The 14,280-nt window shown below is 34.9% G+C and overlaps 1 protein-coding gene across 3 annotated transcripts in view; it reads right to left on the reverse strand.

Annotated features, from left to right (window-relative positions):
* LRRC7 (leucine rich repeat containing 7) overlaps positions 1 to 14,280 on the reverse strand; it is a 598,371-nt gene that overhangs the window by 124,652 nt on the left and 459,439 nt on the right. The window lies entirely within an intron of this gene.

Consider the following 14,280-nt stretch of genomic DNA (forward strand, 5'->3'; position numbering starts at 1 on the left):
AGTAAGTTGTTTTATAAAGATTTATTCTGCCAAACTTAGTGAAAATCTGACATAAAGTACTTGGTAAGTAATTATTATTATATGCTTTAACTTGCTATAACTCTGCTTTATAAATTTTATAAAGTAAACTTACTTCCCTACTTTATAAATCACCATTACTGTGGAACCGGTGGGCGGTTAGAAAATTTTACTACTAACAGAGATACAAAAGTGGGCAGTAGGTATAAAAAGGTTGGCTACCCCTGGTCTATACTATTCAAAGTGAAAAAAAGCTGCCAAGGAAGTATAGAGTACTTTAAAGCAATGCTTCCCAAAATTGGTGCATATATGAATCACCAGGAGAACTTGCTAAATGCAGATTCAGTGGTTTGGGTGGCGCTATATCCACCATTTGTAGCCAGCAGCTAGGTGAAGTGGAGGCTGTTGGTTGCACATTGAGTTGGCAAGGCTTTAAATAAAGCCCTTGCAAATATTCTTAGTGTAACATTTAAAAACATTTTTTTTTATTTAGCAAATTAAATTAACAGGGTGGCATTGATCAATAAAAGTACATTGGTTTCAGGTAAACATTTCTAATAGCATTTGAACTGTTGATTATGTTGTATACCCATCACCCAAAGTCAAGTTATTTTCTGTCATTGTATATTTGTCCCTCTTTACCCTCTTCCCCACCCCACCCCCACATCCCCTTCCCCCTGGTAACCACTTCACTTTTATCTATGTCCATGAGTCTCAGTTTTATATCTCACTTATGTGTGAATTTACACATTTTCTAACAGTGACATTTAAATACACACACACCCCAGACATGTCAATAACAGCTAAAATCCATATAAATATTACAAGGGTTGTTTTCAGTAAAGCTTAGCCTTACTTCACGGATCAGTACAGACATGTTACAGAACTGGAAGTAGTAATGTTTGAAATTAAACAATAGTATCAACTTAATTTTCTAAAAATATTCTCTACATTTTTCTTTAATTTAGTGTTCTAAATTAGTCTTGGTTGGGAAGATCTAACTGTCTCATTAACTCTCAATTACCTAGGTAATAGGGAAGAGGGACTATGAATATATTATACAGTTAATCTATAATTTCACTTTAACATCATTTATGACCATTAGGAACCGTGATATCTTCTATTAATGTAGATGCTAATAAACACAAAAATAAATGGCTTTGAGATTTCTTAGTTCACTCTTAACTCTTAACAGAAGTAACATAATTCAGTGGAAAATATTCAGGCTTGGGTTCCAATTTTAGTATGGCCACTTAATAACTGGGTGAAGTTTACTATTTAAAAAAAATTTTTTTTAATTAAGTGAGAGGCAGGGAGGCAAGGAGGCAGAGAGACAGACTCCCACATGTGCCCCGACCGGGATCCACCTGGCATGCCCCCTAGGGAACCATGCTCTGCCCATCACTGGTCACTACTCTGTTGCTCAGAATGGAGCTATTTCAGCGCCTGAGGAGAGGCCATGGAGCCATCCTCAATGCCCAGGTCCAAATAGCTTAAACCATTCGAGCCATAGCTATGGGAAGGGAAAGGGGGGGGGGGGAGAGAGAGAGAGAGAGAGAGAGAGAGAGAGAGAGAGAAAGGGGAGAGGGAGGGGTAGGGAGGAGGGTGGAGAAGCAGATGGCAGCTTCTCCTGTGTGCTCTGACCTGGAATCAAACCCAGGACTTCCACATGCTGGGCCTGCGCTCAAAGTTTACTATTAATATCTGGTTTTTTTTTAATATATAAAATTGATAGTAATGTCTAGTATGTAGTTTCATGAGGATGGAATGAATGCTAAGCTCTTGGTGTAGATATGGTACTCCATTAAAATGACCTGTTATGAAGTAGAAAAGTACCATAATATTTTTTGAATTGTTTCTGAAACATGTAAAAGTTATGCTGTAATATTTCCTTTTTTAAAATGGGTTGTTTCATGTAAATAAAACCTTCCAGTAGAATAAATGTGAAATTACTATAATTTATTAGTAAGACAAGGGAGCTAGACAAATTTCAGATGACTCTGAAGAATTATAATTGTATTAGCCCAGATTTAGTTGAAAGGGATATAATAACTAAAAAGAGAGCTGTAAAATTTGTTTGGAAAACTCAAGCTACTGCCTAAAAGTGCCTGTATAGCCCAGGGATTAGAGGACCAAACTGCAGCCAGCCAGCTGGGATGGAGTCTGGACTGTAGCAATTACTAGTGGCAATGCCTTTATCAAATTACTTTATTTTTCTGTACCTCAGTTTCATGACTGGGCACAAAGGGGTGCTAGCAGTACTTAACCATGTCTCGTAAGGACTAAATGCATGTAAAGAAGTTAATATATATAAAACATTTAGAATGGGCACATAGGGAATACTAAGTAACTTTAACATTATCTTTATTTTCAGAGATTATAAAATCCATTACATTTAATTTAGGTTAGGAATCAAGTTTAAGATTCCATCCTTAATTTTTTCATTAACATTAGATAATTTACTTGGGCTGCTTCTAACAGTGAAAAGAAATGAACAAAATTTAGACTTTTAATAAAATAGCGTTTATTAAATAAAAGTTACCCAGTTGTACTAAACTCTAAGTTGAATTCAGTTATGCTATGGTGGAACAGTTCTCAGTTAGGAACAGTCCACCCTTTAGAGATTCACCTGTGAAATACCTGGCTAGTTTTGAGCCGAGTTATCATCACTGCATAGACATTATACTCTGCATTTGACCTGATTTTCCCTTCTTTCTAAAGCAATTATCAACCTTTCCCTTTTTGGGCTGTTTGAGAAGTTAGAGTTATTAAAAAGAAAGTCTGCAATTCTTTTTTATTACAGGAAAGGAGTATCATTCCAATGCAAAATATTATTTAAAAGTATTTAGTGAACAGATCCGTAACCTATGAGTAGAAAAGTTTCACTCATTGCAAAAGACCTTTTAAAAAATATTCTATATGCTTTAAGTTAGGATACCAAAAGACCTTAAACTTTTGTTATGGCAGCCTGAACAGATTAAGAGAATGTATTATTATCATAATTGCAAATAAGTATAAAATATTTTTCTTTTTAAGAACTAGATGTTTCATTCATGTTATATTACCATTCTCACACAGATGATAATAAGCAACATTCAATAAGTAAATGTCTATTATGATGGTTGTACAGGGGTTCCTTGGGTTACAACACAATTCTGATCTTATGACAGTGACGTAATCCGAATTTTGGTGCAAGTCTAAACACACCCTAGCCTAAGTCACTCACCTATCCTAACCCAGTTGTAAAATCATAATCTAGGAGGACATAAAAACACAACTAAGCCACAGAAAAAGGAAAAGGACATAAATACACGGTACTGTCCACTGGACTGCATATTCTTCCGCCGCACACAACCAAACTAGTTTGCCCACGTAGTCCATAAGTACGACGCTAACGGCATAAATCAAAACACTCACATCTCAGTTTTTTCAAGTTTTTTGGGAGTGAGCATTGTAAACTTGAAACATCATATGTTGAGACTGTTGTAACCCGAGGACCCCCTGTAATTTATTGAAGACTATCAACACTAAATCTCACAACAACCTCACAGATGTATCATTATTTCCACTTTACGGTGAGAAAACTGCAGCTCTGAGATGTAAAGTGACGTGCCTAATTCAATTAGTTAATGAGTGAAGAACCCAAGATTGAAATCAGTTCCAAGTCTTGCAAACATTTGCCCTGTGCCATACTGCCTGGGTACAGTGAAAGAGATTCAACATGTTCAAGACATGATTCCAGTTTCTAAGGAGTCTATATTCCAGTTGGGAACGCATGGAAAAATAATTAAAAAGTTTAATGATGATACCAAGATAAATAAAAGACTAACATAAATGGAAAAATAACACAAGTTAGAATGTTCTCTATCTAGTATACAGAGTTTCAGAACTTATTTCTCCATGAAAGTTATCTTCATGTCATAGGTATTAAGATGTCGAGTAATAACTGTTCTGAAGAATATAATTTAAGAAATGCTGTTCTAGTTTATAGGTGTACTAGAGCTTTTAATTTAGAGGAGGAAGCTGCAGTGGTCTGGGTGGGCAGAAGGGAGAAGACTTAAGCTGTAAGAACAATGAAACTTATTTCTTGAGTTCAAATCCCAGAAATTAAATAAACTAAGTAGATATATTTTATAAAAAAAAATGTATAGAACATGTGAGTGCTTTCCCTTTACTAACACACTTAGTCCTCACAACCTTCTCATGAGGTAGACATTATTATTCTGGTTTCCATTTTACTGAGGAGGCACCTAAGGCCCAATAGCCCATGTTACCCAATATGCACATTAAAAGAGCCAAGTTTTGAACCCAGAAGGTCTGGTTCCAGAGCCCAAACAACCAACCATTATGGTTAACTTCTTTGCAGCAGCCTCATTTAAAACCAGCATCTCAGGCAGTTCTAATGCAGGCACCATGGAGTAGGGTTTGAGAAGATACTTAGCTGAAAAAATGTAAAAATAAATTAAGTCTAGATAGTGGTTCTCAAACCTCAGTGTGCATTCAAATCCCTGGAAAGGCTTATTAACCTTCATTGCTTGCCAAAATCCAAAGTTACTGATTCAGGAGATGTGGGTTGTCTCTGAGAATATGCGTTTCTAACAAGTGCCCAGTTGAGGCTGATATTGCTGCTAAGGGGACCACATGTGGAGAACCACCTGTCTCTACTAGATTATGGAATAATTTCAATATTAGTGTAAAGTAATTTATCCAGTGAAGGGTTTGTATGTATGTGTGTGATTTGTTTTTAAATTTTTGACTATAATACTGCATGAGACAAAATTTAGGAAGGACAGATTCTATATGATAAAAGCAGTCTATTTACTATCCTCTACCACTCAAATTCTTTTTTCCAAAGCCATGTACATTTCCAGTTCTTTGTATATCCTTCCACACTTAGGGAACAGAGAGAGGCGTGATTTTTAGTATCTACAGTAAAGTTCAGTTATTTTCTTGTTATCACAGCAGTCTAGTAAGTAGACTACTGGAATTTTCCATATAGGGTACTGATATAATATAGACTGAACATTTGGATTAAAGAATTGGAAAATTTTGGGTGAAAATATAAATGAGGAGGTTAAGTAATTTGTCCAAGTTCACAGAGTAAGTGGTGTAGCCAGGATTCATACTCATGCTGTCTGACTCCAAAGCCAGTGCTCCCCGCACTATCCCTCAAGGGTCGGAGGCCCACAAAGACCAGAGGCTTCCTCAGCTTCGCATAGATAGTAACTTAGAGTTCCTCATTCCCAGTCCAGCTGTCTTTCTGTTTGACTTCTAGGAATGACTTTTTAAAATATCTGTTTAGAGTTTTGAGGTTTTATTGCTTTTGTCCAAGACAATGAAGCTAAGAGAGAGAATGTTCAGCATGAAGGTTCTTGTTCTACGAAGCATCCTTTGCCTCTAGAGCAATTGGGGCCCAATAAATTACCAAATATTACAGAATATGTAATCTCAAAATATGTGTCTCAACTATCGGATACAGTAAGAGGCATCATATACAGTTCAGTTAAAAGCTTAGGTTTGAAATCTGGTAATTTCTCTTATCTTGTTCCTGTGTTTGTTGATGAGGAGATAACAATACACACTGAGTAGTATTAATGGGCCTTTAACTCTGTAAGAAGGCATGCAAAGCACCAAACATGGTGTCCGGTGCAATTTGTACACACACAAAAAGTTGTTCATTATTATTTTCATTGCACATTTAATTCTTAGAGCAGCTGGTACTCTTAGGCACAAATTAAGGTTCAACAACAAAAAGAAACAATTTTATAAATCATTGACACAAAAGTCATGGATCTATTTCAACTGAAAAATGTTGAAAAATGAATTATTCCAGTAGTTTTCAACATTCATACTATTAAAAATTACCAAAAACAAGTCTGAAATATGGAAACATATTATGTTCAGAATAAGACTATTTTGGTCACTGCAGCTGATCTTAACATTTCTAGGATTTTGGTATTCAGAGTTCTAGATAAAGTGTCACATGATAAAATATAGATTATTGCACTATTTACAAAATGCTTTATTCATGTCATATGGGTACCATTTAATAGGATCACAATAAAATTTCAACTCTAGCCCTTGAACTAAACCTCTGGTCTATCAATTCTAAATTTTCTAAGAAAAACAAATCCATAATAATAATTCATACAAATTTCTTATAAGCTGTACTATAAAATTTTATGAATTTAGTCTATATTTTGCCATATGTGCAAACACAAAACATTTGTATACAGGTGCTAGTTTTGAGAAGATAAATTAGACAATAGTCATAATTTTACTATCTAATTTACAGTGTGATATAGAACAGAAATCTTTAAATCTTTTGGTCTCAAGACCCCTTTGCATTATTAAAAAATCACTGGTAACTCTTAATAAATTTTGTTTATATGGTTTATATTTACTAGTGTCTACCATCTTATCAATTAAAACAGTATTTTTTCAAATGATAGTTTTTTGTTCTTAAATAAAACAGTGACATATTAATACAAGTAATATATTCTTATACAAAGTAATTATATTTTCCAAAACAAAAGCATTGAGTGAGAAGAGTGACATTATTTTATTTTTACAAATTTCTTCAGTATTTGGCTTAATAGAAGGCAACTGGATTCTCTTATCTGCTTATGTATTCAATCAGTTAAGATATTATGATTTTGATTGAATTGCATAAGAAAACTATCAAGCCACACACAGATATGTAGTTTCAAAAAGGAGAAGAATTTAAAAGCCTTTTAAGATAATTGTGATTATTTTTTTGCTACTACACCAAAACTCAACAAGTGGCAGTTTCTTAGGGGATAATTGCATGTGCAATCTGAAACTATATCAATGACTTTTCTTACACTTTATACCAACACATCACAATCAACTGGCCTATTTTACAGTTTGAATAGGTCTTTTACTCATGTCTGATTTTATAACTCATGCATTGATTTTTTGAAAAATCTTGCTCCAGTGAATTATATAGATTTTCCAAGTGTTGACACATTTCATAATGCAGCATTAACAAATCACATTCATTAATATCACATTAGTCTTATCAGAAAAGCCTTTATATATTGGGAAGCTGTCAAGCTCACAGTGACAAATAGAATTTTCCAAAATTCTAACTTTTCCTTAATAGTTCTAACTTTATTTTTGACAACAAATACCGCCAGTTGTTTTCTTGAACTGTCAACTTCAGTTTGTTCATTTTTGGCAAAATGTCTACCAAATACATATGTCTAAATAACCATAGTTAGTCAGTTCTTCTTTTTTAAAATATAGTATTTCTTAGAGTTGTTTTGGGTTCACAGAACAACTAAGCAGAAGAGAGAGATTTCTTATCAACTTCCATTGCTTAAAAGTTCTGCTTTTATAGTTAGTCCATTGCTCTAACACTTCCCTTTTATTTTCCTTCAAATAATAATCAGAGGATGATAATGACACTGAAAGTAACTTATAAAAATGAGCTCTTATGACAAGATTTTTAACCTTTAACTCTCTAAACTAGTAATCAACTTTTTTATTTTATTTTTTTTATTTTATAATTTTATTTTTTTAATGGGGTGACATCAATAAATCAGGATACATATATTCAAAGATAACAAGTCCAGGTTATCTTGTCGTTCAATTATGTTGCATACCCACCACCCAAAGTCAGATTGTCCTCTGTCACCTTCTATCTTGTTTCTTTGTGCCCCTCCCCCCCCCCTATTCCCTCTCCCATTCCCCCTCCCCCCGTACCACCACACTCTTATAATGTCTCTTAGTTTCACTATTATGTCCCACCTACGTATGGAATAATACAGTTCCTGTTTTTTTCTGATTTACTTATTTCGCTTCGTATCATGTTATCAAGATCCCACCATTTTGCTGTAAATGTTCCGATGTCATCATTTCTTATGGCTGAGTAGTATTCCATAGTGTATATGTGCCCACATCTTCTTTATCCAGTCATCTAATGATGGCTTTTGGTTGTTTCCATGTCCTGGCCACTATTGAACATGCTGCAATAAACATGGGGCTGCATGTTCTTTACGTATCAATGTTCTGAGTTTTGGGGATATATACCCAGTAGAGGGATTGCTGGGTCATAAGTAGTTCTATTTTCAGTTTTTTGAGGAACCACCATACTTCTTCATAATGGTTGTACTACTTTACATTCCACCAACAGTGTATGAGGGGTCCTTTTTCTCCACAGCCTCTCCACATTGCTATACCTGACTTGCTAATAACAGCTAATCGAACAGGTGTGAAGTGGTATCTCATTGCCATTTTGATTTGCATTCTCTAATAGCTAAAGAAGATGAGCATCTTTTCATATATCTGTTGGCCATTTGTATTTCTTCTGGGAGAAGTGTCTATTCATATCCTCTTCCATTTTTTTATTGGATTGTTTGTTTGTTGTGTGAATTTTATGAGTTCTTTGTATATTTTGGATATTAGGCCCTTATCTGAAGCTGTTGTTTGAAAATATCATTTCCCATTTAGTTGGCTTTCTGTTTATTTGTTATCAGTTTCTCTTGCTGAGCAAAAACTTCTTAGTCTGATGTAGTCCCATTCATTAATTTTTGCCTTCACTCTCTTGCCATTGGAGTCAAATTCATAAAATGCTCTTTAAAACCCAGGTCCATGAGTTGAGTACCTATGTCTTCTTCTATGTACTTAATTGCTTCAGGTCTTATGTTTAGATCTTTGATCCATTTTGAGTTAATTTTTGTACAGGGAGAGACTGTAGTCCAGTTTCATTCTTTTGCATGTGGCTTTCCAGTTTTCCCAGCACCATTTATTGAAGAGGCTTCCTTTTCTCCATTGTGTGTTGTTGGCCCCTTTATCAAAAATTATTTGACTATATATATCTGGTTTTATTTCTGGACTTTCTATTCTGTTCCATTGGTCTGAGTGTCTATTTTTCTGCCAATACCATGCTGTTTTGATTGTCGTGGCCCTATAGTAGAGTTTGAAGTCAGGTATTGTAATGCCCCCAGCTTCATTCTTTTTCTTTAGGATTGCTTTAGCTATTTGGGGTTTTTATAGTTCCATATAAATCTGATGATTTTTTGCTCTATTTCTTTAAAAATGTCATTGGAATTTTGATGGGAATTGCATTAAATTTGTATATTGCTTTGGGTAATATAGCCATCTTGATTATATTTATTCTTCCTAGCCAAGAACAAGGTATATTCTTCCATCTCATTATATCTTTTTCGATTTCCCTTAAGAATGGTTTATAGTTTTCATTATATAAGTCCTTTACATTCTTTGTTATGTTTATTCCTAAGTATTTTATTTTTTTGTTGCAATCGTGAAGGGGATTATTCTTTTGAGTTTCCTTCTCAGTTGTTTCATTGTTGGCATATAGAAAAGCTATTGACTTCTGTATGTTAATTTCGTATCCTGCGGCTTACTGTATTGGCTTATTGTTTCTAGTAGTCTTTTTGTGGATTCTTTGGGGTTTTCGATGTATAGGATCATATCATCTGCAAAAAGTGATACCTTTACTTCTTCTTTTCCGACGTGGATGCCTTTTATTTCTTTGTCTTGTCTGATTGCTCCGGCTAGAACCTCTAGTACCACATTAAATAAGAGTGGAGAGAGTGGACAACCCTGTCTTGTTCCTGATTTAAGGGGGAAAGCCTTCAGTTTAGTGCCATTTAATATGATGTTAGCTGATGGTTTATCATATATGGCCTTTATCATGTTGAGATATTTTCCTTCTATACCCATTTTGTTGAGAGTCTTAAACATAAAATTGTGTTGTATTTTATCGAAAGCCTTTTCTGCGTCTATTGATAAGATCATGTGGTTTTTGTTCTTTGTTTTTGTTGATATGGTGTATTACATTAACCGTTTTACGTATGTTGAACCATCCTTGAGATTCTGGGATGAATCCCACTTGATCATGATGTATTATTTTTTTTAATATGTTGTTGTATTCGATTTGCTAGTATTTTGTTAGTATTTTAGCATCTGTATTCATTAGAGATATTGGTCTGTAGTTTCTTTTTTGTGCCATCCTTGCCTGGTTTTGGTATGAGGGTTATGTTGGCCTCATAAAATGTGTTTGGAAGTATTGCTTCTTCTTCAATTTTTTGGAAGACTTTGAGTAGAATAGGAACCAAGTCTTCTTTGAATGTTTGATAAAATTCGTCAGGGCCTGGACTTTTATTTTTGGGGAGGTTTTTAATGGTTTTTTCTATTTCTTCTCTACTGATAGGTCTGTTTAGGCTTTTTGCTTCTTCTTGACTCAGTCTAGGAAGGTTGTATTTTTCTAGGAATTTATCCATTTCTTCTAGGTTGTTGAATTTAGTGGCATAAAGTTTTTCATAGTATTCTACAATAATTCTTTGTATATCTACGGTGTCTGTGGTGATTTCTCCTCTTTCATTTTGGATTTTGTTTATATGAGTTCTTTCTCTTTTTTCCTTGGTAAGTCTTGCCAAGGGTTTGTCAATTTTGTTGATCTTTTCAAAGAACCAGCTCCTTGTTCTATTAATTTTTTCTATAGTTTTTCTGTTCTCTAATTCATTTATTTCTGCTCTGATTTTTATTATCTCCTTTCTTCGGCTGGTTTTGGGTTGTCTTTGTTCTTCTTTTTCTAGTTCCTTAAGGTGGGAAGTTAAGTGGTTCACTTGGGCTCTCTCTTGTTTGTTCATATATGCCTGAAGCGATATGAACTTCCCTCTTATCACTGCTTTTGCTGCATCCCATAGATTCTGATATGTCGTATTGTCATTTTCATTAGTCTGTATATATCTTTGATCTCTGCACTTATTTCTTCTTTGACCCATTCATTTTTTAAAGTATGTTGTTTAGTTTTCCACATTTTTGTGGGATTTTTTTCCTCTTTTTTTGCAGTTGAATTCTAGTTTCAAGGCTTTATGATCAGAAAATATGCTTGGTACAACTTCAATTTTTCTGAATTTGCTGATGTTGTTTTTGTGGCCCAACATATGGTCAATTCTTGAGAATGATCCATGTACACTGGAGGAAAATGTATACTCAGTCACTTTGGGATGAAATGTCCTGTAGATGTCTATCATATCCAGGTGCTCTAGTGTTTTGTTTAAGGCCACTATTTCTTTGTTGATTCTCTGTTTGGATGACCGATCTAGAGCCGTCAGCGGTGTATTGAGGTCTCCAAGTATGATTGTATTTTTGTCAGTTTTTGTTTTAAGGTCAATAAGTAGCTGTCTTATATATTTTGGTGCTCCTTGGTTTGGTGCATATATATTAAGAATTGTTATATCTTCTTGATTCAGTGTCCCCTTAGCCATTATGAATTGGCCATTTTTGTCTCTGAGTACTTTTCCTGTCTTGTAGTCCGCATTATCCGATATGAGTATTGCTACACCTGCTTTTTTTTTGGATGTTATTTGCTTGGAGTATTGTTTTCCAGCCTTTCACTTTGAATTTGTTTTTATCCTTGTTACTTAGATGAGTTTCCTGTAGGCAGCATACAGTTGGATTTTCTTTTTTAATCCATTCTGCTACTCTGTGCCTTTTTATTGGTGAGTTTAATCCGTTTACATTTAGTGTAATTATTGATACTTGTGAGTTCCCTATTGCCATTTTATATCTGCTTTCTGTTAGTTTTGTGTCTTGTTTGATCCTTCTCTTTCGTTTTCTATCTTTTGTTTTTATTTGGTTGTATTCCATACATCTTTCCTCTGTTGCTATCTTTTTTATCTCATGTGCTTCTGTGGTGGTTTTTTCAATGGTGGTTACCTTTGAGTAATGAAAAGGGTCCCTACCCTGTTCATTGTAGCGAACTATTTTGTGAGTACTTTTGCACTCCATCGTCCTTTGCTACTGTTAATCTCCATCTTCTTCCCCTCTTTCTTTTTGTTGTTGTCACAGTTTAAATTTGGTTTTATTGTGTTCTTCTTGGAGCTTTTACTTGTGGCTCTGTTTTTTTTTGTTCTTTCTATCTGATTGGAGAACCCCCTTTAGTAATTCCTGGAGTGGGGGTTTTCTGATGATAAATTCCCTCATCTTTTCTGTATCTGTGAATGTTTTTATTTCTCCTTCGTATTTGAAGGATAGCTTTGATGGGTATAGTATTCGTGGCTGAAAGTTCCTCTCTTTCAGGACTTTAAATATTGGGGTCCACTCTCTTCTAGCTTGTAGAGTTTCTGCTGAGAAATCTGATGATAATCTAATGGGCTTTCCTTTATATGTTGTATTCTTCTTTTCCCTGGCTGCCTTGAGAATTTTTTCTTTGCTGTTGGTTTGTGTCAATTTCATTATGATATGCCTTGGAGTAGGTTTGTTGGGGTTAAGAAAACTTGGAGTTCTGTTTGCTTCTTGAACTTGAGGCTTTAGTTCTTTCCACAGGCTTGGGAAGTTCTCATCTATTATTTGTTTAAGTATGTTCTCCATTCCATTTTCTCTCTCTTCTCCCTCTGATATACCTATTATTCTTATGTTATTCTTTTTGATGGAGTCAGATAATTCTTGTAGGGCTATCTCATTTTTTTAAATTTTTGAGTCTCTTTCTTCTTCTCTCTGTTGTGCCTCAAGTTGCTTGTCTTCTATTTCACTAATCCTCTCTTCTATCTGACCTGTTCTATTAGCTAAGCTTGTTACTTCGTTTTTCAGCTCGTGAATTGAGTTTTTCATCTCTGTTTGATTCGTTTTTATAGTTTCAATTTCCTTGGACATATATTCTTTGTGTTCATGAATTTGTTTTCTGAGCTCCGTATATTGCCTTTCTGTGTTTTCTTGTATATCTCGGAGGATTTTTAGTATTTCTATCTTGAATTCTCTGTCATTTAGCTCCAAGGTTTCCAATATATTAAATTTTTTCTCCATAGATTTTTCCTCATCTAGCTGTGTTACCTCTCTTTCTTTTATATCCATGATATTCGATTTTCTCTTCCTTAATGGCATCTGAGGGTGGTTTTGTTGATAGTATTAATGAGATTTAATAAAGAATAAAAAGTTAAAAAAAATAAAAAATAACAAATCGAAAAGAGTTGTTTTTTTTTTTAAAAGTTAATAATGAAATAAAGAAAAATAAAATAAAATAAAAATTTTTAAAAAAGAAATTATTCCCCCACTCCTTTTTTCCTCTCCTCTCCTCTCCCCTCTTTCTTGAGAAAATCTTGTGGTGGACTGTGAGTTATAACAAACAATGCCTGTGATGGAGGGCCTGAATTGGGGAAAAGTAATAAAGGGGGCAAAAAGAGAGAAAAAAAAAAAGGAAAAAAAAAAAAGAGTGTATGGACCCACAAAAAGCAAATAAGGAAAAAATTTGGGTCAAGAATAAAATGATTTGCTTTTTGTGTTGGTTGTCTAAGAGTTATGATGAGAGGAATAAGAGGAAAACGGAAAAATGGGGGGACAAATTAAAAACTTACTATTGTATTTAGTGGAACAAGAACTAGATAATATGGAGAGCCAGGGATGGGAGCACTGCTAGTGAGTTAAAAAGGTGAAGTAAAAACCCCCCAAAATGCCACAAACATAAGTTTGAGTCCCAGATAAGATAATTTGTTTGTTATTGAGGTTTGAATGAGAGGAGATGTAAAGGAGAAAGGAAGAAACTAATATAGAGGGAGAAAAGAAAGAGAGAGAGAGAAAAAAAGAGGGAACCACTAAAAGAAGAAAAAAGAAAGGAGAGAGAGAGAGTTAAGGGTTTTGGAGTGCAACCCTCATAGAGAGAAGGGAAGAGAAGAGAAATGATAATGGGAGATGTAACACTTATGGGTAGTGTAGTTCAAGGAGAGGAGAGAGTAAGACCGGTAGAGAGTTAATCGGCCAAATTGGAGGAGGAAAAAAAGTATCAAGAATGAAGATAAGAGAAACAAACGAACAAATATAATAAAATGGGATAGGTTATAAAGTCTGCAGATTATTCTTGATTTTGAGAGGTTATCTTCTTGCTTTTTCTTTTCTCTCCCTCTTCCTGGTCGGTGACTCTGTACCCCAGGTTCTGCCCCTTTGGCACGCTCAGGTAGAGGTTTGCAGTTGATAAGTCTCTATGGCAATGTCATGTATTGTGCTTTAGTCTCGTTGGGAGTCGAGGCTCATTAGCATTTATAGGCTCCGACAGTGAGAGAGTCCATGTTCCTGGAGCCTTTCTCCTAGTCTTTCCTTCCTCAATTAGTAGCCTGATAATCCAGCTATGGGGTTGCTGCTGCCTCTGCCTGGATAGTAAGAGGCTCAAAGAGCTGGCAACTCCCCACTCTATTTCCACTCAGCACAGGGCTCTGGGTAAGGCTCAGTCAGTCAGAGTTGCTAGCATAATCAGGCGGGCTTTCCGCCCACTCAAAG

Source organism: Saccopteryx bilineata, chromosome 3 (genome assembly GCF_036850765.1).
Source record: "Saccopteryx bilineata isolate mSacBil1 chromosome 3, mSacBil1_pri_phased_curated, whole genome shotgun sequence".
Lineage (NCBI taxonomy): Eukaryota > Metazoa > Chordata > Mammalia > Chiroptera > Emballonuridae > Saccopteryx > Saccopteryx bilineata.